The sequence below is a fragment of the Molothrus aeneus genome, chromosome 5 (assembly GCF_037042795.1).
Source record: "Molothrus aeneus isolate 106 chromosome 5, BPBGC_Maene_1.0, whole genome shotgun sequence".
NCBI lineage: Eukaryota > Metazoa > Chordata > Aves > Passeriformes > Icteridae > Molothrus > Molothrus aeneus.
This window is the reverse complement of record NC_089650.1, coordinates 3,207,238-3,232,500: the sequence shown is the minus strand read 5'-3', so window position 1 is coordinate 3,232,500 and position 25,263 is coordinate 3,207,238.

Sequence of the window (25,263 nt, the reverse complement as noted above, 5' to 3'; positions counted from 1 at the left end):
CAAAAAGAAAATAAAAAGATATAGAGGGGGAAACAATCAAAAATACTTGAACCCTAATCATTCTGAAAGGGAGGAGTTTCTCAGTGTCTTTTATTTTAGTACATATTCCTTGCTGAGTTAGTTTTGAATTTTTTCTTGGTGACTTTATTAAAACCAATTAATTTTGATTTGAATGTTGTCATTTAAGAAAAAAAATTATCTCCTATAATATCTCCTATGAAAAAGACTAAGTTTTATCTACAACACTTGTTTTTATCAGTTTTGGGTAAACTGGTTTATTTTGAGATACAGCTCTTTTTTTAAAAAGTCCAAGCAAAGTAGAACAGCAATGTATAGTCACAAAAAAAAAAAAAAGGTTCTTTGCTGTCAAGTCCATTTGTTCAGAACCACCAGGTTTGGTGGTTACCAATAAATGCAGGACAGTAAATTTTGTCCCAGTGACTGTGGAGGGGTCCTGTGCATGGAGGTAAATCAGGAGGGGAAGAGAAACCACCAGAAGAAATCTGGGTGATGTGGCAACACTAATCCATGAGACAGGAACAGGAGGAGAGGGTGGGAGGAAACTCTGCAGACATTTTGAATGTGGGAAGAACAAGCCAAATATTATTTAGCTAGTGTTCAACTGCAGGAGGATTTAGCTGGCAAATCTGTGAGAAGACAGAAGAATTTGAATACCAGCTAAGAAAATAGTTTGCAACCAAGTTCTATTTAGACAGCTGCACTATAAGACACACAATAGTTTAAAAATTAACTGTGCTGCAGTGTGGGTGGGTAAAAATGGCAATAAAGCACAGGAGTGTGCCTTTCATACCTGTGTCTCTTAGATCTGATGCAGATAAATTACTGATATTTTCATTCTGCAAATGTCTATGTGTAGGAAGAAAATGTAGCTGGTTAAGAGGCCATAAGCAGTTTTAAAATGCTTTCTTGCAGGTCTGTAGGAACTTGGTGATTTTGAATGCTGAGTAAGAAGATATTCCCCCTGTGAATGTGATTGAGGTAGCCATTAAGCTTAAAGTTCAGGGTTTAAATAGAGGACCTTTGTATAATGTTTTCTGGAAAATGGATACTCTCCTGCAAAGTGTTGGTTTGAAATACAGGAAAGATAATGGCCCATGTTGGATAAGTGACTGGAGCTTATAGGTTGTGGGTACCAGGGCCTTCCTCTCAAGTGCTGCTCAAAGTGCTGTAGTGTCAATTTCCTTGTTTAAGGACAAAAAGCAGTGTCTGTTTTACAGTGTCGTCAGAGATGAGTGTGTGTCTTTTAATGGTATTTTCTGGATACAAACAGCTGGATCAGAGTTTCAGATGGGGGTAAATATAAAGAGAGGTATCCCTGATTTTTCTGCTTCTAGCCTTGGGGAGGAGAAATAGGTTTTGCCCCTGCTGGAGATTCCCATGTGGGTCTGCCCCATACTTTGGGCAAGAAGAAGCAGCAGCTCTTGCAGTCACCCTGCTGTGCTCTGCAGGAGCTGGGACAATGTGGCTCACACAGGGAGGGCACAGCTTTGGGGTGGTGCAGGTGGGTGCTGTGGTTGTGCCCAGACTTATTGAAAAGTGTAATATTTCACAGAACATGCCCTCAGAGTAAGCAATCCCACAGTTCTTGGGCTCCCAAGGAACAGGTTGAGGCCATGGCTGCAGGTTTAAGTTCTTTGATGGAAGCTATTGCCTGCTGGATGGGTTGATAAGGTATGCAGCTTAAAAAGAAATCTTATTGTGAAGATGAGATGCTATTATATCAGTTATTCTGGCCCAAGACTTCATGTTTCTGGCTGCAGCCTGAAAATTAATACCTTAAATAGTGGTCTGACAGTCACGTACAATAAATTCAAGTTGTAACCAGCTATGAGGTAGATGGGATGCTTGCAGGGCCAAAACCACCCTAAACTTAGTAATGGGGGATTTACATTAGCTTTTCTTGCTATTTGGGGCTACTGCTTCAAGACATAAGACATCCGTTTTAAGGACATTTCTTCTAAATTAGGTTCCATTTCACACCCCAGTAAGAATTTGCCTTAACTTTCTATTTTTGTTGCTCTCTGGGGAGATGCTTTTTAATTTTTTTTTTGTTTTGTTTTGTTTAATCAAAATGTTTTCCTAAATATATTATTTGTCCAAAGTATTTTCATCTATGTTTTGAAGAACACTCAAAAGTTAGTAGGAGCACTGTATCCCTTCAGCATTGTGTTCTACCTTGTTATAGATCTTCTCTAAAATCAGTGTGATAATATGATTCTGTTATAGAGAACTCATTTTACAGTGACCTTAGCCAGAGAGACAAAGTCATGGTCATTCAGGTAAGGGAGGAGCTCAGGGCTACAACCTCCTGCTCCAAGCAGGGTCAACACTGAAATCAGACCGGTTGCAGCCCTGGGCTTTGCCCAGCTGGTCAAGGTTGAAAACCAAGGTTGAAAAATCAAAGCAACAGAGCTGTAGAAGACAGGAAGCCATTAGTACTGGTAATTGGGGACAAAAATATTTTACATTTTAGTGACTTAGCACGTTTAAGCTTAGCACAGGCTCATTCTTTTATCTCATGGTGCTGTGCTAAAATCATCTTGGCAAAGCAGGTGGCCAAGAAGGGCGTCAGCAAAGAAGCAGCTGCAGTCTCATCATTTAATCTCAGAAGTGCCTTCCACTTCCTTATTAAAGGGGCACACAGGGCAGTGATACTGTGTTGGAAGGACTCCTCTCTGGTTTTCTGGGGCCACAGCTTGCCTTTGGAGCTGGGACTGAGCCCACCCCCTTCCCAACACTCACACACTCTGGCTTTTCCCTTTCTGTGGCACCGTGTTTCATGTAGTGCCCCATTAAAACACTTTCCTTTGTTAGGGAGTTCTCATTCCTCTTTAATTATGTCCTCCAGAGTGGCATTCAAGGATAGGTTATTTTCCTTCTTTGTAGAGGATGTGGAATAATTTTCCCAAGGCAGTTTTAACTTCCCCTTTCCTTTAGTAATCCTAGTGTTTTAAATTACTCCTTTAATCACCATCTCAAAGTAATCACCATGCAATAACCTGTCCTGTGATTCTGACTCAGGAATCAGAACTTCCCCTTTTCTGTGACTGAGGAGGTGACTGAGAAATGACCATTTTGTCTTTTGCTTTTAAAACCTTTTATTAATTGTGCTTTTCTTTGTTTCACCTACTTTTTAAGGAGGCAGGATAATGTTTCCTGGATGCTTCAAATTTCCCTTCTTGTTTTAGGATTTTTGATTAACTCCTCAGTTTTAATGATTATCATCCTCTGCAGAATTCACTTCCATTAAGAACCATCTTTTCCAGATCTGATTAAACTCTCTTTCTTTAGCTCTTGTTGAGCCCTTTGTGATATGTGGAATCCAGCAGGGCTACAATTAACCAGCTCTGCTCCTCAGAGAGTAGCTTGAAACCACCTTTTAAAAAAACCTATAGAAAAGAATTAAATGTGTGGTCTCCATCTCTGTGAAATGGCAATGCCTATGATAACAGATACCACAATTTTCTAAGAATACATGGGACAGACTTTTTGTTTTGCCTACACACACAGTACAGCATATTCTTTCCTGTGTGGGCTTCAGTTTCATTCTTTTCCACTGACTTTGCTTTCATGGATCCCAAACAAAGAGAAATAGTTGATAGGGATGTTCAACATTTGTTGCTGGACTCTAGCTTTTGCATTGCAATGCCAAATTACAAGCTTTGGCATGTGATAATCCCAGTACAATTGGTTCAGAAAATTTCAGATACCATGTGATTTCTTCCCACCTTTTTCTGCAACTTGCACTCCCGGTTCTTTATTTCAATTTAGTCAGTTTTTAGCTATATCCATAGGATGGCAGCTTTTCATGGATTGTGGATGGTGCTGGCATGGATGGGGAACACCTCTGTGAATGAGTCATGAAGGCAGAAATTAAAACTTGCTTTTGCAGATGACAAGGAATCATTCCCAGAGTATTCCCAACCTGTCTTCAGGAAGCTGTTTGGTTCTTTGTCCATTTTTAAAGCCTTGTGAGTGTGTGACCTCAGGGAGCAGAATGACTTCCTTATCTGAGAGGACTTTTACAAAATCTGTCTTGGAGGAAATCCAGACTACTTGCCTTTGGTGCTGGAGATACCAGAGGATTTTCCAGCAAACTATGTTAATCACAGAGCTGTTATCAAAGTGCAAAATTTCGATCTTTTTGATCTGAGACAAATTATTCAAAGAAAGAAGCCTAGGTGTTTGTAAAGCATGTACTGAAGGTAGAACCCACCTTGCCTACTGATTGAAACAAAATAAAACCTTTTGGAAGGACATGGGAATGTGCAGGGAATAGCTGGCACTAGCATGGGGTTAATGCTTCTCTCCTCTCCATCCTCTTGGTTTCACAAAGAAAATGATGTGGTGGAGGCTCACCTGGCACTTCCTCTCTTAAGTGAGGAAGAACCAGTCCTAGGTTAAAAGCTGATTGCTAATTTATGTCTTGCTAAGTACTATTGTAAAGTGATTTCTGATACTGAAAGACCTGTTTCCCAAGCAGCTGTTGGGTTTTGTCCCAGTTTACTGAGGCAAAACTGACTAAATCCCTTTACAAGAAAGCCAAGCAGGCCAAGTCTTTCAAATCAGAGATCATGTCTGGGAATGTTGCTGGCTGAGGACCTGATCAGACTCAATATGCACATGCACAGGAAGCAGCTGTGCTGGAGAGCACGGGACAGTCACTCATGCCCAAGTTTTCAGAAAAGGGATTGAGCTCACACCATACTAGCCAGCTGTGAAAAATCCCACCCTTAAAAATAGGCAAATAAAAAAAAAAGAGCAAAGGAAGATAGAAGGCTGTACTGCTCACTGGAGCTCTTATGCAAAAAAAAAAAAAAGTCACTACGACAATTTTTTCTATATTATACTCTGTGTTTCAGTAATCCAGATATTCAGGGTAGGATTATAGTCTTATGTGTAGAAGAAAAAGCTGGGAGAAGGAACCCATTCCAGAAGTGAAATTTGGTGGTTAATAGCTTCAAGCTTTGAAATGGGTAACTTTTAGAAGAAGCAGATGGCTAATAATGGAGCAGAATTTATATGTGATCACATGATGACATTTAACTTTTAGAAAATAGTTTCTTTTGATGTCGTTACATATGTTTTCTATGAAACATTATCTTGTGGCCACTGTGACTTTGAGCCAATAGAAACTGACACTGCTACCACCCTGTGCTTTCCTTCCCATATCCTCACTCCTGTGTAGCCATCTCTGCACCAACACTTCTGTGGTTTAAGAAGTGAACTGGATCTCAGAAGCTGAGATGACTTAAAATAATAGAAGAAAATATTAACTGAAAATAGGCATTTCTACTGAGAGTTAAAGCCAAGGTTCATCTCCCCTCCCTGGTCCAGTTCAGAATAACCCTCTTTGTGTGGGGTTAGAGAGCTGGTGGGGCAGGTAGGACATGGAACCCATAGTTCCTTTCTTCTAAAGGTACTGTGGGAAGAAAACTCTGGAAGCAATGACCTAATTAACATACTGAGGCTCTGAGCCAAGTTAAATTTCTTGGCAGTATATGAGGTTGGGTTTTTGTGGTTTTGGTTTGTTTGTTTGTTTTGTTTCTTTCTTATTCTGTTATGGGATTTGTCTGGTGTTTCTTTTGTTGTTTTGTTTTTAATTTTTTTTTCCTTTGGTAAATGACTGACTTGAAAATTTTGGGTTAAAAATTCATCATTGGTTTTCTTTCACTTCAAATATAAAGTCCATTCATGCCTCCACCCCAAATTTTGAAGCTCCCAAAGTAACCCCAAGATTATGGGTGCATGTCAAAAGTAAATAACTGAGCAACAATGAACTGAGAGGGGTCAAGATATCCAAGTTCAGCAGACATGTTGCAGCAGCGACTCAGGAGGACAGCACATTAGTAAATTAGGCTTTTGCCAGATGTAAAAGCTGATCCTTTTTCAATTGGGTATCATCTGAAAGGTCAAGAAGTAATGAAGCATGGGCGCACAGATCCCCTCTTGCCATGTGTTGCTACAAACTCTCATCTCCTAAGGCACTGGCAGCTGCAAGGTACCAAACACAATAAACCAGCATCCTGGGCGTGATCTAGCGCAGGTCAGTGCTCAAAAGGGTATTCTGCAAAACAATGACAATGGGTGGAACAGCAAACAAGGGGCATTTTGTGCTACATTCCTTAATTTTACGGTTTTAGTGTATTTGCGATTTTCTGATATTTCACATTCCAGGGCTCTCCTGTGATGCAACTGAGAGCTGTTTACTCTTGAATAATTATCAAAAGATCAGAAGCCAAATACTCTTCTGATTTACACCAGAACATATTAAGCTACCTCTGTTGATTTTTAGCTAATTTGGAGGCTCTCCAAGTGCATACTGGTGTAACTGACAGGAGAATTTGGCCCTGTATCTCTACAAGAAATAATTTCCTAGATGGATAGGAGTCCTGGTACCAAGGTAAATGTGACAGAAAATCTGTGATTAGGTTGGATTGACTTCCACACTGGAAACCTTTTTTGTAAATACTATATATAAATACTAGAAAAATGCTGTTTGTTTTATATATCTGTGGATAAACACAATTTTATTAGAGCTACCAATATGTAATAACAGAAGTAGCCATTTTAAGGAACAGATGTCTTACAGCAGACCCCAAAAAATAGGGGAAGGAATAAAACAATCTTAAAATATTGTTGAAAAAGGAGTTGCATGTTACCACTAAAGGTAGACCTGGTTTTCTTTTTTCTGAGGACTTTAAACTTCTAGGTCTTGGTTCTTCAAATTGTATCCTCTCTAATATTAAAAAAAAATAAATAATCAAAATCAGTAAGAATCACACTTTTCCCTTAGGAATAATCCACTTCTTGGCACACCACTTGTTGAATCAGAGGTCAGAGTTAGGACACCTTTCCTAAGTATTTTATTCAATGTTGATCATGTGTGATAAAGTGATTCCTTTCCTATGTAGATGCTTGTATTGCACAGTCTAATTGTTGTTTCCTAATTTTGAGACAAAAACCATAAGTGTTTCTGACATCCTCTTAAGCCACCAGTGAGTCAATAAATCATTGCAAGCACTCATTATTTCCTGAACTTCTGCTTGCCTCAAAATGGAGAGAAGGATGGAAACAAGCTTAATTGCTTAGACTTGGACACATTAATACAATTCAAATTAATGTTTTCTCTCCCTTATCACTTCAGACTGCATATTCATAAGGGTCTTTCAAAATCTGTGAACAACTGCTGTACTTCTGTAAGTTGGTTTTTGGGGTTTTTTTTTTGGTACATTTATGTCTGTATTTCTAAGTTCATTGGCCAGTGGTTATTTCTGCTTCTTAATTGTAGATGTATCATTATCTTCCAGTTTTGTTGGGATCAGTTCTCCATTTATTGAGATCATTGCAAAATACCAAACCTTAGTGGAGCTAGCTTACTTTGCCGCAGATGTTGACATACACACCACTTCTGTCTCTTCTCGGTCTCTGCTTTCCTGCTCTGCTGGAAACCAGGTTTCAAGCTTGCATTTGCCACTGAAAGTTATGAAAACTTTCACTTAGGATCATACTTCTCCTCTTTCTGTCCTTGGTGGAAAGTAAATCAAATCCCATTAACACCTTTAGCATGGAGTGCAGGCTACAACCAAGCACAGAAAACTTCATCAGCATGGCTGGGATATTTATGCAATCCAGACTTCATCAGTGAAGTATCTCTCTGCTGAAGGCCAGAGCATCAGTCTGAAGGTTTTTCTACAACATTAATTGCCTGCCTGTTAGCTTTTAAATTATGTGGAATGGCCTGTGAAGTGTTCACACCTCTGCCAATAGCAGTTAGGCACTCCAGAGCCCCCCTGAAGTCATCACTGGAAGTCAGGAGCTCCATATGTCCTTCACTGTCATACAGGATTAGTCAAGAATTCCTGCCTTTACTTTCTACTGTATTCTCATGCTCTGAGTGTTTATTCCACTTGAGTTTTACCCCAGTCAGCTGTTTTAGCCCCACCATACTCTCACTCCCCAAGAACACAACCTTAGACCCCACAAATAACAGTATAAGTCAAAAGTAATGTGATGGGAGACATGAATCATAACATTTGAGACAGCATCTCTGCCTGAATCTGTGATTCATTCTGATTTATTGACAAGAAAACATGGCAAAAAACTTTTTGCCATTTGCACTGACTCCTTTTATTTTTAAAATCCATTGCTGGTAACTAAGCTGCAGTCTATTTATGATCAGAACTCTGCAGTGGTTTACCTGCTCTGTCAAGTACCAGTGAAAGCCACTCTTCTGTGCAACAAAAACACTTACTAATCCATACTGTTGCCTTGAGACTGCAGGGTTATTTCAAAATTAACCTTGACTTCAGCACAGGGTCTGTTAAATTGTGCTCAGTTTCTGTGCATATGTTTTAGTGAAGACATCCTAGTGTACAAATAAACTCTGTGTCTGGTAAGCTTGGGACCTACCAAATGCAGTTTGATATTATGCAGGATCTTGTTAACTTTATCTATGTTTCACTGCCTTTTCTGCAGAAAGGGAGAAGGGGAAATTGGATCAAGGTCTTAGTTTACTACTATTCATCAACAGTGTGGAAAAAAAATCAAAGCCACATTAATAAACTAAATATTACCTCCCACTGATCGCTGGCTACCAGGCAGATAAGAGTTCCTTCTGATGGACTCCTAAGAGGGTCTTCAATAAAGTAAAATATTGGGCTTGACGTTTCTCCTGCTTGCTGCCAGGAAGGTCTAAATTGAGTCCCAGTTGTTTTTCAGATTAATCCATTTGAGAGTACAGAATCTGGCAAGAGTGTTTTACAACTTTTTGAAAATGTGTTTAAGCTTAATGTAGTTTTGGGTATTTCATGTATGCGTGCTTAATTATGAAACACTCAACTCCTATCAAGTACAAGGTATTAGCATGAATGCCTAAAGAGACTTGGTAGAAATAAGCAAAGTGCAGCAGCAAAGAGCAGTGCTCAGCTTGAACGAGGGACAGAGCCAAAGCATCTGCAGTGCTTTTCTGAAACCTTGCCATGTTTTAAAAGTGATGACTGCTCCTGCAGTACTCCTGGTCCTGGGGGCCTGGTTCTTCTTGTTTACACCAGTTTTAGCTCAGTTGACTTGAGAATTATTATATTCCTGTAAATCAGGAGAAGGAGGAGACTTTGGCTCAGTCTTTGCTGTCAGTTAGAGAAATATAATAACTCTCCTGTGCGGACTGTAAAGAAATGTGAGCAGAGAAAAAACAGTTTAAGAGTTTAGAGGCTATCTGCAGTTCCAAGCCCCTTCTTTTGAAGTTTGGTGAAGGATGTGGTAGTAGCACATGTAAAGGAGTGTTCAACTTTATGAGCAATTAGCTTTAAGCACCACACGACTGCACTGCAGCTTACAAGTGGCATGATCTAGAGCTGGCTGTTAGTTTTTCAACCCAATGTTTTTCCTTAAAAAAAACCCCCTCCACTCCTTAATGAAGCTGAAGTTAATTTCTCTTGAAAGTCTTTGGTTTTGACTGAACTTTTGAAGGGGAGACTTTTTCATGGAGGCTTTAATTTTGAGAGGAAATAAAGCCCCACCATGGAAGGGAAAATGTCCTCCTGGTTGGATGAACTGCAGGTGGGAGGAAACAAGGTGAGAAGAGGGTTTTGGAAACTCTCACATGCCAAGTAAAACTGCAGAAACTGCACAAGTGGTCATTCTGATGTTCATCCTCCTGTTCCTCCTTTTTGTCATCCTGAATGGGAGGTGGTGAGGAGTTTTGTCTCCTGTGAGTCTTAGACATGCTAAAGCTCTCTTTAGCAGAAGAGTCTTTAAAGAAGACTCTTAGTGTGTTATCCATCTCTGTGCTAGAAGCCTGTGAATCACCAAAATCCTCCTGCTTGTGTTCTGATCCTCTGGGTGTTCTGGGCCATGTTCCAGACACCTGCCATCATTCCTCAGGTTATTTAATGCTTCTTCAACTTACATCAGAAAACTGTTCCACCTTCTTCACCTCTCTTTTCTTTGTTTTGGGGGCTTTCACAAACATCAGTTTTGCTGTTTATACAGCCTTTATATACGTATATATGTGTATATATCTATATATATATAAAATATAATATATATATAAAAATATATATTTGGATGTATATATATACATGCAAATAAGACAACATGCATTCTATAGATATTTAATACATAGCTTAATAGATGTATAAATCATCTACTACCTCCTATTCTGGATAAGGATAGACAACAAAGCCTCCAACAAAATGCATCACAGCTCACTGCTTGTTCTGGCCATAGTAGCATGTAATCCTTGTAGAGGCAACCAAAGAAAATTTGTCAAGGTTACCAAACTTCTTTCTGCTGGAAGCATAGCCACTCTCTGATGCTGGTACTCTGCCAGTGACATCTGACAACAGAGTATAACAAATAATCTAATACTGATCACAAAAAACAGCAGGGAGAGATGGGGTTTATGTAAATTAATTTAGTTTTTAGAATTAATTCTTTGGCATGACCGGCTAGTGAAATCGTGGAGGATTTTTCCTTCTCTGGCTCTCAGATGAGTTTAACACAGCGCAATTGTTAGCCCTGTAAAAATTACTCCACTATGGGAACACACTTGCTGCATGATCAATCCTATCACATAGATGCAAATAGAACAAGGTTGAATTGGCACGCAGCACGTCAGGGTAGGAACAGCCAAAAAAGGAAAATGGTCTGAAATCCCATGGGGAATGGCTCTACACATGGCTATACAATAGAGTAAATATCTGCTCAAAGACAATGAGAGGCAGAGTATTCTCTTTTGCTTCCAAAACGTAAGTGGCATTTCTCAAAATTATGACATCAAATGACCAAATGTGTCCTTGGACATAATGTGTTATTTATTGGGGTTTAGGTTTAGATCAAGAACGATTTGAAATTGTGATAAGATACCTGAAAATGTTGGATAAGCATATATTGGAAATATTATTGTAATTACACAATAGATTTTCATCAAGTGCCTATAAGAGTGGTTACTGGAAAATTAGCTCCTGGTTATATTTTGAAAACAGAGTTGAGCTTGACATATAAACAGAAATTAATTTTATAATTTTGTGGGTTTTTTGCTGACTCCTCAAGGCATTGCAGATTTTATTTTAATCTGACAGACCTTAATGGCTTTTAGAAAAATGTTTTATGAAGAAAATCTGAAGTCATTGCCCAAGAAAACCAGTCCAAGATTATTCTACCATCTGTGGGCAACTTGGATGCACACAGACATTAATCTATCTACTGGTCATGTCTCGGGTTTTACTGACGAAAAAGCTCTTTTATTAAAAATGCCACTTTCTGATCTTTATTGCTCAGGAGGGCTTAAGCCATAATGTGACATCTGTTGGCTCAACCAATTATGTATAAGGCATTCTTGATGCAATGGTTTTGTTAGAACATGCCAAAATCATTGAAACTTTAATTGGAAAAAATTTCACAGGTCCAGATTTTAATTTCCAGCGAGAGTGGGAAGAAGAAGAGGAGAACAGAGTTCATTCATTTCAGAAGAGTCAGTAGTTAAGACATCCATCTGCTGTGAGAAGCCAGATTCATATGCCTGTTCTGCCATTTTCATCTTCATGTGAGCTGTTAGAGCGGAGGTCTTAGAGCAGCCTGACCTGGTGAGTAAAACTGATACTGGAATTAAAAAAATTAAAAAAAAAAAAAAGGGAAGGGGCTTATTTTACATTAGACAGTAAATAAAATGGACATGTATGGCAAAAGAAGCCTGTTTGACTGCCCTTTAGGCAGCCTGGGTAAGTCCTGGAATAGGCTGAGGACGGGTTGTTATGGAGATGGTAATGCAAGAAGGAAGAAAATATGTGCTTTATGTAAAAGTAGAGAATTGACCTGACAGTACCACTCTTGAACTATGAATACCACTATAAACGCGAGTCAGGGATTCCTTCTGAGCACAGAGCGTTCACAGGCAGCTTTTTTAGGTCACAAGCACCCAAAGACCCAAGTTAGAGCCATCAAAGTCAGCACAAGTATGTCAAGGTTCCCCTAAATGCAGACTGAACAACCTCAAACCAGATAAAAGCAGCAGTTCCTGATGCAATAGAAGATATCTAAAGCCCTGAGCTGTGTCTTAGTGCATCTACATCAGGGTTTAACCCTGACCAGGCCAATGGGTTGACACAGAAACCCTAGTCCATGCCCTTCATGGTTTACACTATGGTGAGGTCTCCAACCATAGAAATTTATTATCTTCAGATGAAAACAAACCAGGATATGTTTAGGAGCATGCTTAATGGACTTTAACCACTAATAGAAAATCAGAGCATAGGCTAGGGCTACTTACTGCCTATGTTTGCAATAAACCAGAACCAGAGTTTACCAAATGTCAGATTTCAATTATTATTCTATGCTATTCATTAATTCTGAGTTTTTCAGATGTAGGCACAATTTCCTTAATTGAGTACTCATACATGACCACTTCAAAACCACAGAACTATATTTTTCTAAGCAAAAGTTTATCACGAAATGATGTGAACACCTATTGAAAAAGGTGCTCTAACTTTGCAGAGGTGCCTTTTTATACTGCCCCAGAGCCACATTTGCAGTCTTTTTTTCCAAAGGTTTTGGTCTCTGACCCTGAATGCTTTGTGTGGACCATGAAAATTAAGGAAAGTGGGGTTCTGGTCTTGTCTCATTTGAGATCCTGCCTTGGACAGGAGATGCCTGAACATACTCCAGGCCAGCAAAGGAAGTTAGAAGCTGGTTACATTCTAAAAGTACAAGCCTGTTATGGAAGGCCTGCTTCAAAGCAGAAACTGTGAATTCCTTATTCCTTAGAAGACTTTGACAAACTCTCAGAGATTTAAAAAAAAAAAAAAAAGGTGGTGGTGATGGTGGCCCATCCCTAGGGCCACATGAAAACTGTACTCAGCATAATCAGGATATTTCTTAAAAAGTTTCTAAATCGGGTAGTACAGTACCCCAGTTGGCTGAAAAGCTAAGGGCCTAGATATGATATCTATATCTATATCTATATATATATATACAAGAGAATAAGTGAAACATCATCAATAAAGAAATTTTGACAGCATATGTAACATAAATTATATAGAAACAAGATTTGCATGAAACGTTTCTAGCAGTATGTATGAACCCCTGGGGGGGAAAAAGGTGTAGTTAATAATGTTCATTAATTACAAAAGTTTTTTGCATCTAAGTTTACTTGTGTCCTACATTCTAGACAGCTGCCTACTTTGAAACGTCATTTTTATCAGATAGTTGGATGCCTTTTTTTGTTATGGTGAATAAACTTGTAGCAACTGTGACGTTCATGTGATTCCTATTCCCATTGGAGGATGAAGTTTCCTTTGGTGAAATGAGATTCTGGCAAAAAAGGCTATTAATAAATGTAACTTCTTATGCGTAGCAAACTATTTTGTGTAGTTGCAGCGTGGGGAATTCTTCAAATGGTTTTCTTTTATGAATAATTGTAAATTTAATGTTGGCATCAATAACTTCTTTAAATGGCTCATTCTATATCTGAGTTACACACTTCTTAGCAACACAGCTCAGCTTTGATGAATCTTGTGCATAATTTTAGCTTTTACTGTGTTGAGTACAAAAGCAAGGAAGATGCTAGAATTGTTCAAATTACCTGGCTCTTAAATGCTTTGAGGGGAAAAAGGAATGAATTATGCTTTGGTCATTGAGATTGTAGAACACAATGGAATCAATATTTTTTGGCTTATTATCCAGTTGCAAAACAAATTCAGAAAAATAAAAATGCAGAACACTTACTGAAAAAAAATATAAAGTTTTCACTTACTAAAAAAAAATAAGTTTTCTCAAAAATGATCTAGGCAAGCAGGATTTTCCTGAAAACATCTTTCTTCTACAGCCTGTGGGTAGACAGCTGTAACCAAACAGTTACAAGAAGCTGTGATGTTATTGGTTTTAGGGCATCTCTGTTTGCCAGTTGGAGTTCTTTCCACACAGGACACTGCAGAGGGTAAAGGCAGGCACAGCTACAGCTTGAACTGCTCTGAATCTGTGTTTGGAAATGTTTCCACCAAACAGGAAGCTTCTGTACATGGTGCTGTTCCAACACCTCAATGTCTGGGAGCAAGTTTTAGTGCTTTAAACACCTCTCTCACCCTGTTAATGGGAAATAGCCTAAAACTCAAGGTGGTTTTGTTTGAAGCCTCTGTCTTGGTTCTTGCAGTGCATTCCATTAGGTAGCGTGGAGCTGTATATTTTTCAAATTTGAAAAATTTTGAATTTTTCAAATACACCTTAATGATATTTTCCCCCCTTCCCTGACAGTAAATCAGGATTATTCTGGTCTTTCCCACTTTCCCTCATCTCCCAGAGGCCTGGGATTGCTGAAGTGAGCTCATACCAGTCAAGACCAAGGCACTGGAGACCTCAGCCTTTTCCCTAAACTCTGTTACCAGTCTCCTGACTCATTCAGCATTGGGCCCATGTTTTCACTGCTTTTCTTTTCACTTTTCATATATCCATATTCAGCTCCAAGTAGGCTTTGGCTTTTCCATCCTGGCATACTTGAGTCTGCATTTCGTCTGGTCTTGCTCTCACCTCCCCTATTTTTCCTTCTCATGTTTGAGTTTATGAGTTTTACCTTCCCCTCAATCCACTCAGGCCTCTTGTCACCTTGACTTGGTTTTCTGAACTTTGGGATGGACTGTCCTTGAGCTTGGCAGAAATGACTCTGCAAAATTAACTACCTTCCCTGGGCCTTTCTTCTCCCATTGACCATATCCCATAGGATTTCTCCAAGCAGGTCTCTGTAAAGGGCAAGCCCTGATCTTTTGAAACCAGTGCTGTGATCCTGCTTTTTTGCCTCATTCCCCTCTCAGAATGCTTAGCTCCACCATCTCATGGTTCCTGCAGTGAAGGCTGCCCCTGACTTTCTCATTCCTAACCAATTTTTCATGTCTGCAAGGATGAGGTCCAGCAGATTGCCTGTCTCAGTGTCTCCTTAATTACCTGTGTAATCACTCAAAGCAGAAAACATTTAAGGATCATATGTACTTGAATTAAGCCATCCAGTATCTTAGAAAGTTCAAAGTCTCACATGCAGATATTACGCCAGAAAGCCATTAGTTATTTTTCAGGCTTTGAAGGTATGATGGGCCAGGGAGTCCTATTTCACCTCTCAGGACTATGTTTTATTTTTGGTTGATCTTTAGAAAGCGCTATTTACACATCTTTGCCAAGTGATGTTAATTTTTATTTTGGAGGGGATATGGTTTCTGGTGTTCATAATTGCTGCTATCTTTACTGAGCAGCAGAGCAGTGTCAGAAAAGTGCAGAGAGAACAACCACAGAATGAAGTAGATAGACCCCTAAAAGGCTTAAAAGATAATAAGGTCTTCTTGGAAATGGCTGAGTTTTTTTCCTTTGTCTTGCTTGATCTGCCTCCCTCGACCCAGTATACGGTAGGAAGGCTGGAGTTGCTGGGACCCCAGGGAAGAGTTTAATGAATAAATGTCCTGTGTACTACATTATATGAATCCTGCCTGAAAAAAAAAAAAATTCTTAAAGTTGATGAGCTATAGATTTGAAGCCTTTCCCTCTGCTCATACATGCCTTGAAAAATAAGATAAAAGAGAAAATAACCTCCAGCTGAAATTAATAAAACTATCCTCTTGCAGTTTGCATAAAATGTAAGGGCTAGACTTTGAAAAGTTTGAGTCTAAGACATGCTCCAAAACTTAGGCTGAGGTTCTTTAGTCCTGATTTTTTCTCCAAGCAATGAGCTCTCAGCATTTCTTACTAAAGAGGGTAGAAATTTCTGAGGGCTGATATGGCTTGAAAAGTGGGTCTTTTTAAAAATGGATTCAACATCTTATTTCAGAAGTAAGTGAAATACCAATTTAAATATCAGGCCTGAGGTCTATTCCTGCAACAGATCAAGTGGAAGCAGATGATTTACATCAGGTCACTCCTAAGCTGAGTCCTCAGTGCCACAGCTTCAGAGGGGGGATTAAAGTGGATGGGAGAGGAAGTGAAGGAGGAAAAACTTAAGTGTCCATCTTAAGAGGGATTTTTTTTTAGTCTCCCTTTCCCCTCCTGTGCCAGCCAGAAAATCTGCACAGTATTTTACAGTTTATTTAAAGGTTTGGTTAAATATTTGTAAGTGCTAGTACACATTTCCTCTTACTTTTGAGTCTCTGAGTGGTAATAAAAAATGAAGATTTTGCAACTTTTCTATACTCTTCACAAGGCCAAAGCCAGCTAAGCACTTGGGAGTAGCAATTCATTCTCAGTGACCTTGATATTTACAAATAGATGTATAAAATCACAAATATTTTTAAAGTTTCTCTTCTAACATTACATGGGAGCAAACCCCCAAAGTGTTGGTGATGACTACCAAATGAGAGCAACAGACAGAGATCAACCTAACTCTGGATCAGTTTGTCATGGTGTACTGGGCCAAAAAAAAAAAAAAAAGAAATTTTGTGTGAAATTAGGAAAGGCTACCACAGCATGCCAAGGTTCCATATTCCCAGCTGCAGAAACACAGGAAGGAAGATAAACAATGTATTATGCAACTGCATACATATAAACTCTATAAACTGAGGGCTAAAATCTTCTCAAGCCACTATGGAAGGCTAAAATAGCATTTCCTTTTGGACCAACAAAACCCTGTCAGGACTGTGGTTTTGGGGACTGCACAGAATTTGTCCCGTGGGATACTTCCTCCCAGTGATTTGTATTATATGGGATGTTTGGGTCTTGGCAGCTCTTAAAATGTGTATGGAGAGGCTGACCAGTATGATTCAGTATAATCCAATCTCAAACAAGAGAGAGTTTCTGTCAGACTTGGTCCTGTCCTGATCCTCACCCTTTTTTCCATCCTGGTTCTCAAACAGTGCATGAACTCTGCATTTCTGAGCATGAGATTGAACTACATTTCCTACAAAATGCATGTTTAAAATTTTGGGTGTTTAGGAAAAGTACTGCCACATTTTTTTTATGTGATACTTATGCAGCATATTAGGGAAGACAGGCACCATGCTTTCTTATGGAAAGATTACCTCTTCCTTGATATGTCTGTCTCTTAGCAAACATAAGAAGGATTTTATGGATGTGCATGCAACAAGGTAAAGCTACAACAAATGTGACTTCAGCCAGTTCCAAAGCCACTGCCAAAGTCCTGGCAAAATTATTCATTCTCAGATAAATCTTTAATTGGTTCCCCTCTTAATACTATTTCTGGACCCCAGAGTCCTTTCTAAAAAGCCTCTGTGGAATATTTTTCTTCATTTTTAATTAATTATCTGCAATGTAAATTAATGCACAATAGCATTTTTTTAAAGTCAAGAGGAAAGCATTTTCGCTGTAAATTAAGATTCCTCCATCCATTTTACAGCAGCTAAGCTGCATCTTCCCTTTTCCAAAGCTCCAGACTCTCCTTCGTGGTGATGCTCTGCAGCAGTAAAGAAAGAAACCACGGCTTCACAATGCTAAACACTCCAGTGGGAAACACAAACACAGTGCATAAACCAAAGCATTCATTTCAGGAGATTTTATTAAAAGGTTTCACCTCTAAATTGAGCTGTCATAGGCTGTTGGGAAACTTTTTACCACAGTTTATTTTAACTATGTAAAAAAGAAAACATTAAAGGAATGAAAATTCTGCAGTTTTTCATATAAAAGGTGTGACCTTTCACACCCTACCAGCAAGCCATAGTGCATTTAATCAAATTGGTTCGAAAGTAAAATCATGCCGAATGTGAGGATTTTTTATTTTTTCTGCTCCCCTCACCATTCTTTGGAATGACCCCAACCTTGTTAACATGCTGCAGATTTCTGTGTATCTCTGCAGCAGGCTCTTTGGAGTTCACTCAGAGAAAACTACAGCCTATGATTAAAAGATATCCTCTAGATGAGAAGGACGTTCAGTAATTTATAAATCATTCATTTGTGACATAGCTTTATACAGCTTTTCAAGGAATTGCATTAACTGCTTTTGCAGCTTCCTCAAATGTTGCTTTCAGTAGACAGTGTCATAGGTCATTACCAGTTTTTCCCTTATGTAAGCAATTCCAACTTTCTATTAAAAATACTAATTTCCACCCCACTACAGTATCTTTTGAAGTAGCATGTATATTAAAAAAAATTCACAACTTGCTTTGAAATATTAAAGGAATATATTTAAGTGAAGGGCTTTCAGGCAGGTTGTTTTTCTGTCTTTCTGATGACAGAAAGATTTTAGCCTACAAAGTCAATAGTAAATTTTATTAAAGTCATTATTTTCCTGTTACAGGCCTTGTGCTTTAAATAAACTATAGCTGACAATGCTGTCTTACATACTGTCATGCTGTAAAACAGCCTTTCTTTATTACCACAGGGACAACTCATTTAGAACTTTGAAAGTGTTTTCACACTGGAGTTGCTCATTTGTGCTGCTGGCCGGTGGCTGTTCTTGACAAATACCTTTTATAGCTGGAACTTTCTCCTTTTTTCTTTTGAAGATACAGGGGAGGAAAAAAAAAAAAAGAAAAGAAAAAACTTGCAAACCCAACATTTTCCCATTAAAGATAAATATTCTACCTTTACCATTGGAGACATATCCCAATCTCCCCATAATATTTTTTTTATGACAGCTTGAAAAGTCTTTCCCAAATTTTCCTGAATAAATCTTGTGCAAATTGATGGTAGCTCCATAAATAAAAAGAGGACTTTACTTTTATTTAAATACTGCCATTTAAGTGTTATTTAATTAATAGCACAGGTTTGGGCCCCTGGATGAGGCTGTAATTTGCCAAAACTGTTATTTTGATAGGAAAGTCAGCACCAAGGAATGTTCATCCTCTCCATCTCATTGTCCTCAAGCCTCTGTTGCCAGCTGTAGGGCTCAAGAGGGAAGTGGACAGGGAAACCGAAATCAGGGAAGGATAGGATTGCGTTTTGGGCTGGTTTGGGGCTGTGGTCACTTTTCTGATCCAGCAGGCAGAGACTCAGGGCCTCTTATTCCTTCTGCCTCCCAGCTTCACATCTTCTTCCCCAGGTCAAATGTTATTTTTTAAGGCCTCCTGAGTATAAGAAGGTTTGGACTCCTAGCACTGGATGTATCAGCTTGCTCTTCATGCAAAATATCCTTTTTCACCCCATGAGAAGGTATGGTTCTGCCTGCCTAGCTTAGCTCCAGGCCTTCACCACAGAGCCATCCCTCCTGCTCCCAGAACTTTTGTCAGCTGTTGTTATCATGCAAATAGGATTGCAGACAGGCCAATTTTGTAAATTATCCAGATGAATGAGTTATATGAGCAAATGCTGCTTGAATTACAGATGGACAGCTCCATCTCTGTGTGTTTTGCTGTTCTGAATGCATTTCTATGAATTAAACTGTCTATCTTGAAATCTGAAAAATTAATTTTATCTCTTTGGACTTGTGATAAAACAGTAGTTCTTGAGTCATCCATGTGTACAGTTGAAAAGACCACAGGAGATGATCTGACATGACTTCAAGTGGGCAACTGACATTGCCTAGAACATCACCACGTGTTTAACTAAACTGGGTCTAGCCCCATAGCCAAAAGCATTTTTTGTCTGTCTGTCCATCCATCCATCATTTAAAAGCCCCCTTTGAAATAAATTAAGCCATGTTTTTCTCTGTTTTTCTCTCTGCCTTTTTGAGCTTTGGGGAAGATGAAAATGTTATTTCTATGGAGTGACTTTTTATGCATTGAAAAACGGACATTTGACTTTCTGATTTTCAAGATGCTCAAATCTGGGCCCCTCTTACAGAGTTTTGAACAACTCAGTGTGGCCAAAATCTCCCCCTTTCACTTTCTCCTCACCACCCCATCATCAGATCTTCCCTCATCCTCTGTCACCACACATACCCATGGGATCCCTTAAAAAGCACAGAAAACAAGCCTAGGAAAAAAAATGCTGATAGCTTTCCACTGGGTTATTAAGCTAAAGTGGATGACGGCAGACTCCAGCAAGGATCAAAAACACAATGGAGATGAGTGGATGTGTAGGCAAGGGCTGTGAATGAAGGAGGGTGGAGGGCACAGTGGGCTGTGTGGTACCCAGAGCCCTGCAGCCTCAGAGCACAGATTTAATGCTGAATTTTATTTGGCATGGCTAAAGCCATGAAAGTCTCCTCTAGCCATTCCACACTGCTGTGCTCCCAGCTTTTCCTTCAGGGCTGGATCAGTGACTCACACACCTCCACAATATGTGGTTTGATGGGTTAGTTTTTCCATCAAGCCTGGAACCAACTCAATTCAGAGCCTCCTAGGCACTGGATCAGATGTGAATGAGGCGGGAGCAGCAAGTGGACAAACACAGAACCCTTGGCAGCACTCCATGGGTGACTCAGATTACACATCAAACCAGAGGAACAAATTCTTCCCTTTTTTTTTGTGCTGATTTAGTCTGATCTGCTTATATCTCTGAGTGTGATACTCCACACCGGATCTACTACTCCAGCAGAGGTCTTTTCAACAAAAACCAGAGACTTTTCCAGTAAAACTTCTAGGGATGTGCTTTGCTTTTGCTTAAGTAAAGGCACAAGAGTCTTGCCTCAGTACAGAAACAAGGAATTCATTCTCAGCTTATAATATTTTAGTCATGTCATTCAGAAGCAGTGACTATCCTGTTTTATTCAGCTAGTGAAATCAATTCTGAATAAAATTCCAACCAGAAAAACCTCAACTGAAATAGTGGAGATTAGAATATATATTTTTCATAGGCTAAAATATTCTGAATCAAAAACACTCAAAGACACCATTAGAAATGGGAAGCTCCACATGGAAAACTCCCAAATGGACAGAGAGAAGGTTCAATGTGCTTTTCTAGGAATATTCTCTTTGGTGTGGTGCACACCACTCTCTTTCTCCCCAAAGAGGCTAATTTAATTGTTCTTTGTACACTTTTAGGAAGTATTTGAAACACAGAGGCTATAAATTTAACACTTGTCAGTTTGGGCTTTGTGTAGAACATGCATCTGGTGCACTGCTGACACCCCAAAGCCCGTGATTCCTGACAGAGAATACATATTTTTAGATACCCAGCCAGGAGGTTACATTTAAAATCTGAATCCATGTACTGTACTCATGATTTATTATAAACATTCTCTCTTTGGGTCACCAATGCTTTAATTTGCTTCCCATTGAATGGACTTGTTTTGTATCAAAGATTTTAAACACACATCAATGGTTTTCAAGGCTCTCTATGTCAGCTGTCTAGAAATAGCAGCAAAATTTTAGAAATTAAATTCCAAGTGCACACGTTACAGTGATTTTTTTGTCCTCCTGGACATCAACAGGTATTTTTCTCCTTCAGGTTGTGGATTTCAATGGATTAAAATGCTCACAATTATTAGTTATCTGCTACAGAACCATCTGTCCCACCTGCAGGACTGCCCAAAGACTCTTACCCAGACAAAAGACATACAAAGGCTGTTTCAAATTCTGGGTTGATTGTTTCAATATATAGCAGTAGATATCCAGCCCACATTTTGCAACTAATTTTTGCTAGGTTTCCCTGCCAGAAACTCAGGATTTTTTTTTTCCTCTTGCCCCCACAGTCATGTCCCTCATGCTTTATGTAGCTAATGTAGATTCTATCAAAAAAGCATGATTTGTGATGTTTGTGTGTTACTGTTTACTTAAAAGTGCTAAAACCACCTTTTCTTATCAACAGGAAACTTTCAAGATATTTAAAAGCCTGCCTTTAAACCTTCTGGCAGCAATAAAGCAAAAATGGCAGGTGGCTGTATGAAAGAAGCAGGATATGTTTATATAACTTACCATGGGGAGGGGGGAATTATACCAGATACAGTGGGCTGGAGTCTCATCTCATTTACAAAGGTGCAAATCCACACTAATACTCAGTTGACACCAATGCTTTTTAAAAATGTCAGATTTATCACATCATATGAATATAAAAACTGAACTGTATTTCTTCCAAACAGAGCTGTATAAAGTATTTTTGGGGTGAGGAGGGAAGAACGGCTAATTTGCCTTTTTTTCTTGCTGAACCAGTAGCTTTTGTTATACTGCTTTGTAGTACTAAAAGGTGTGGTGCCTGTGGGATGGGAAAGCTGAAAACTTCAAGTTAATTGGGAGAAATAAAAGTTGAACTTTCTTTGCACATAAATGAAAAAAAAAGTTATAGCTGGTTTGGTTTTTGTTGGTTGTTGTTTCTTCATTTTTGGGGTTTTTTTTTTGCTTTCTGGTTTTGTTTTGTTTCGGGTTTTTGGTTTGTTTTGGTTTTTGGTTTTTTTTTTGGGGTTGTTGTTGGTTTGGTTTGCTTTGTTTTGGTTTTTTTTTCCCATCTGTCCAGCCCTAATCAGTCTTCTCAAACCATGCACAAGCAGAATCTTCCCAAAAGTGAAGCAACAGCTATTTTGTAAGGTAATCCCCATACCTGCAGACTGGAAGCAGTTACCACTATGCAGATTAGACACACTGGTAAGGACAAGATTTAGTTTTTTCAGATTTTTGGGATGTTTTTTACTTCTGTGAAATCTATTAGCCTTTTGAAAACTAAGGCCTTGCTGCTGTTTTCCTGCATTTTTTCTATATTGTACTTCAGTGGAATAAGGATTTTGAGGGAACTTAGACTTGTTTGGCCTCCAGTTTGGCAGTCTTTGAATCACAGAGAATAAAACCACCACAGAACTGACAATATTTGAGAATTGTTCCCTTTATTCTTGTAACTGGCTGTGGAAAAGGAGGAGGTATCACACCTGTTTTGATGCTAAAGGCCCCTTCTGTTAGAAAATGATTGTCCTTGGTTAAAATAAAATAAAATAAAAGTGCCCCCAGTGACTTGAAAGGCAGTAGTTTAACAAGCTGTATTACTTCCACTGTTTTTCTCCCCCTGTCTTTTCCATCTAATAGACTCCTTGGTGCCAGTGACCAGAGTGACACTGGAGGCAGCAGGCAATGACACATTACAGGAATTCCTCTAAATGACTTTTATCCAGTGGCTTTGAGTGCAGGTGCGAGCTGAATTGCGCGAGGTAGCTCCAACTCCCTCTCTCTGATTTCAGTCTTTCCAGGGGGTCAACTGCTTATGAAGAATATCCATTATTTATACCTTTCAAGAGAATTACATCAGCAGGAACATATGTATTCATGTAATAAAGCTAGGAAGCACTGTGCAAAGCCACACTGCTTTAAATATGTATGTGAAATACACTGAGCCAAGCTCTCTTACACCACTGTCTCCAGCAGGAGCACTGCCTGGAAGTCAGGAAATTTGGCTTGGGGCATTTCATGTGTGCCTGAGTCAGCTGCCCCTGATGGACGCAGCCATGGCCACGTGTTTCCATCAGGTTCCAGCTCCCCATCATCTGCTTTCTTCCTATGCATGGTTTAAGATCCTGGATTCTTGCAAACCCAGGGCACTTCCAGGATCTGAGGTGCTGGGATCAAGACTTTTCTTTCTGGGCTTGGTTTAAGATCCTGGATTTATGCAAACCCAGGGCTCTTCCAGAAGTAGAGGTACTGGGGGGATCAAGACCTTTCTTCCTAGGCCTGCTTTAAAATTCTGGATTTATGCAAACTCCAGGAGCTGAGGTACTGAGATCAAGACCTTTCTTCTTGGGTCTGGATTAAAATCCTGGATTCCTGCAAACCCAGGGCTTTTTCAGGAGCTGAGGTGCTGGGATCAAGAGCTTTTTCCCTAGGCTCGGTTTAAGATCCTGAATTCATGCAAACCCAGGGCTCTTCCAGGAGCTGAGGCGTGTCCCTGTCAAGGGCTGTGCCCACCCATCACAGAGATTTAGTCCCTGACTGCTGATCAACAAATGCCTTGGCCTTCATTAAGGAAATCAAATTTATGTCTCCCCAAGCAGTGGAAACTTAAATGCTGTTTTGTCCTGGCTTCTGGCTCTGAGCTGTGGCATTACTTATCCTGAGCAACTGTTTCTCTTGGCTAAATTAATCAATTGAGCTTTCAGGGCAGGTCCCTTTCTTTCCTGGAGGAAGAAACTGCATCACATTAGCTACCAGTCAGCTTCAAACCTTTCACTTTGGACTATGCTCAAAGAGAGTTTAGCCAGAGAGAAAACTGGAATCGATACACCAGGCCAGCACAATCTGGATTTCAGGTCAGCATGTGGAGAGAGAAATGGCATTTGTGAGACTGATGGTCAGTGAGCTGCTGTTTCTGGGTAAAGGGCAGACTTTCACCCTCAGTCTCCTGGACCTGTCTGCATCAATCCACCCAAGGACATCAGGACAGCAGCTTGCACCAGGGCTTTGGGGTTTCACCCTAATTGTTGTAAGTTTTGGTAAGAGATGCATCCAGACCTGCAACTTCAGGCTTCTTAACTGTGAACTCCTCCAAGGATAAATTTTATTTGTATTCTTTTCACATTCTAATATAGTCTGGAAAAGAAGTAGTTAAAATGTGACTGGGAAATGCTAACAGAATGCTGAATATCAAAGACTGGGAAAAGCAGTTCTAAAAGACAGTGATAACATAAATGAGATTGAATGAAAAGACATGTTCTCAAAACAATCTTTGCTAGAGGCTGGATAAAAAGCAACATTTCTGGTAAGTGACAAGTTTTCTTTTAATTTCAGTCTAAGCTGGAAATTCATAACCATTTTTCAGCTGTGATCTTGGTACCACAAATACACCTTCTGGCATGCAGGTAAAGCTCTTGCTCTACATTGGGCAAACTTTTTTTACACCAGAAAGTCTGCAGCTATCTCCAGCCCACAGCCTGAAGTATTCTCAGTTTCCAGGAGGTGTGATAATGATGAATTTCAGTGAGATGAAAATTGCTCCAATTTAAGGATAGCTCAACCATTTCATATTTGATATAAAAATATACTAATTTTTTTTCTAAAAAGTTTAAAGATTTGGGCTTTGTACATGCAGTGCACGAATAGAAAATCCCTATCAACAACATTAACCGAACTGAAAATCCTTCAGGATAAGTTCTCTGAAAATTAAAACAGACATCAAGCTACACATCTACATGAAAGACTTCCACAGCTTTATAAATACAATGCACTCAGATGCCAAGTTTCCAAAGCCTCAGTAAAAGCATCTAATGTCCAAGTCTACAATAACAGTCCTATACATGAAAATGACAATATTTACTCTGTCTTATGGTATTAAATTGGAGTTTTTATCACACTCTTAGAAACCAAGTGATAAGTCCAAGGCCTCTCATCAAAGGTATTTTAAATGAGAATTTCTGGATACCTCCTAAGACCAGATGAAAACCTCTTGGCTGATCTTCACATAAGAGATGGAACCATATTTACATTACTAATTCAGAAACCTACTTCTCTGCTTTTAACTGGTGTC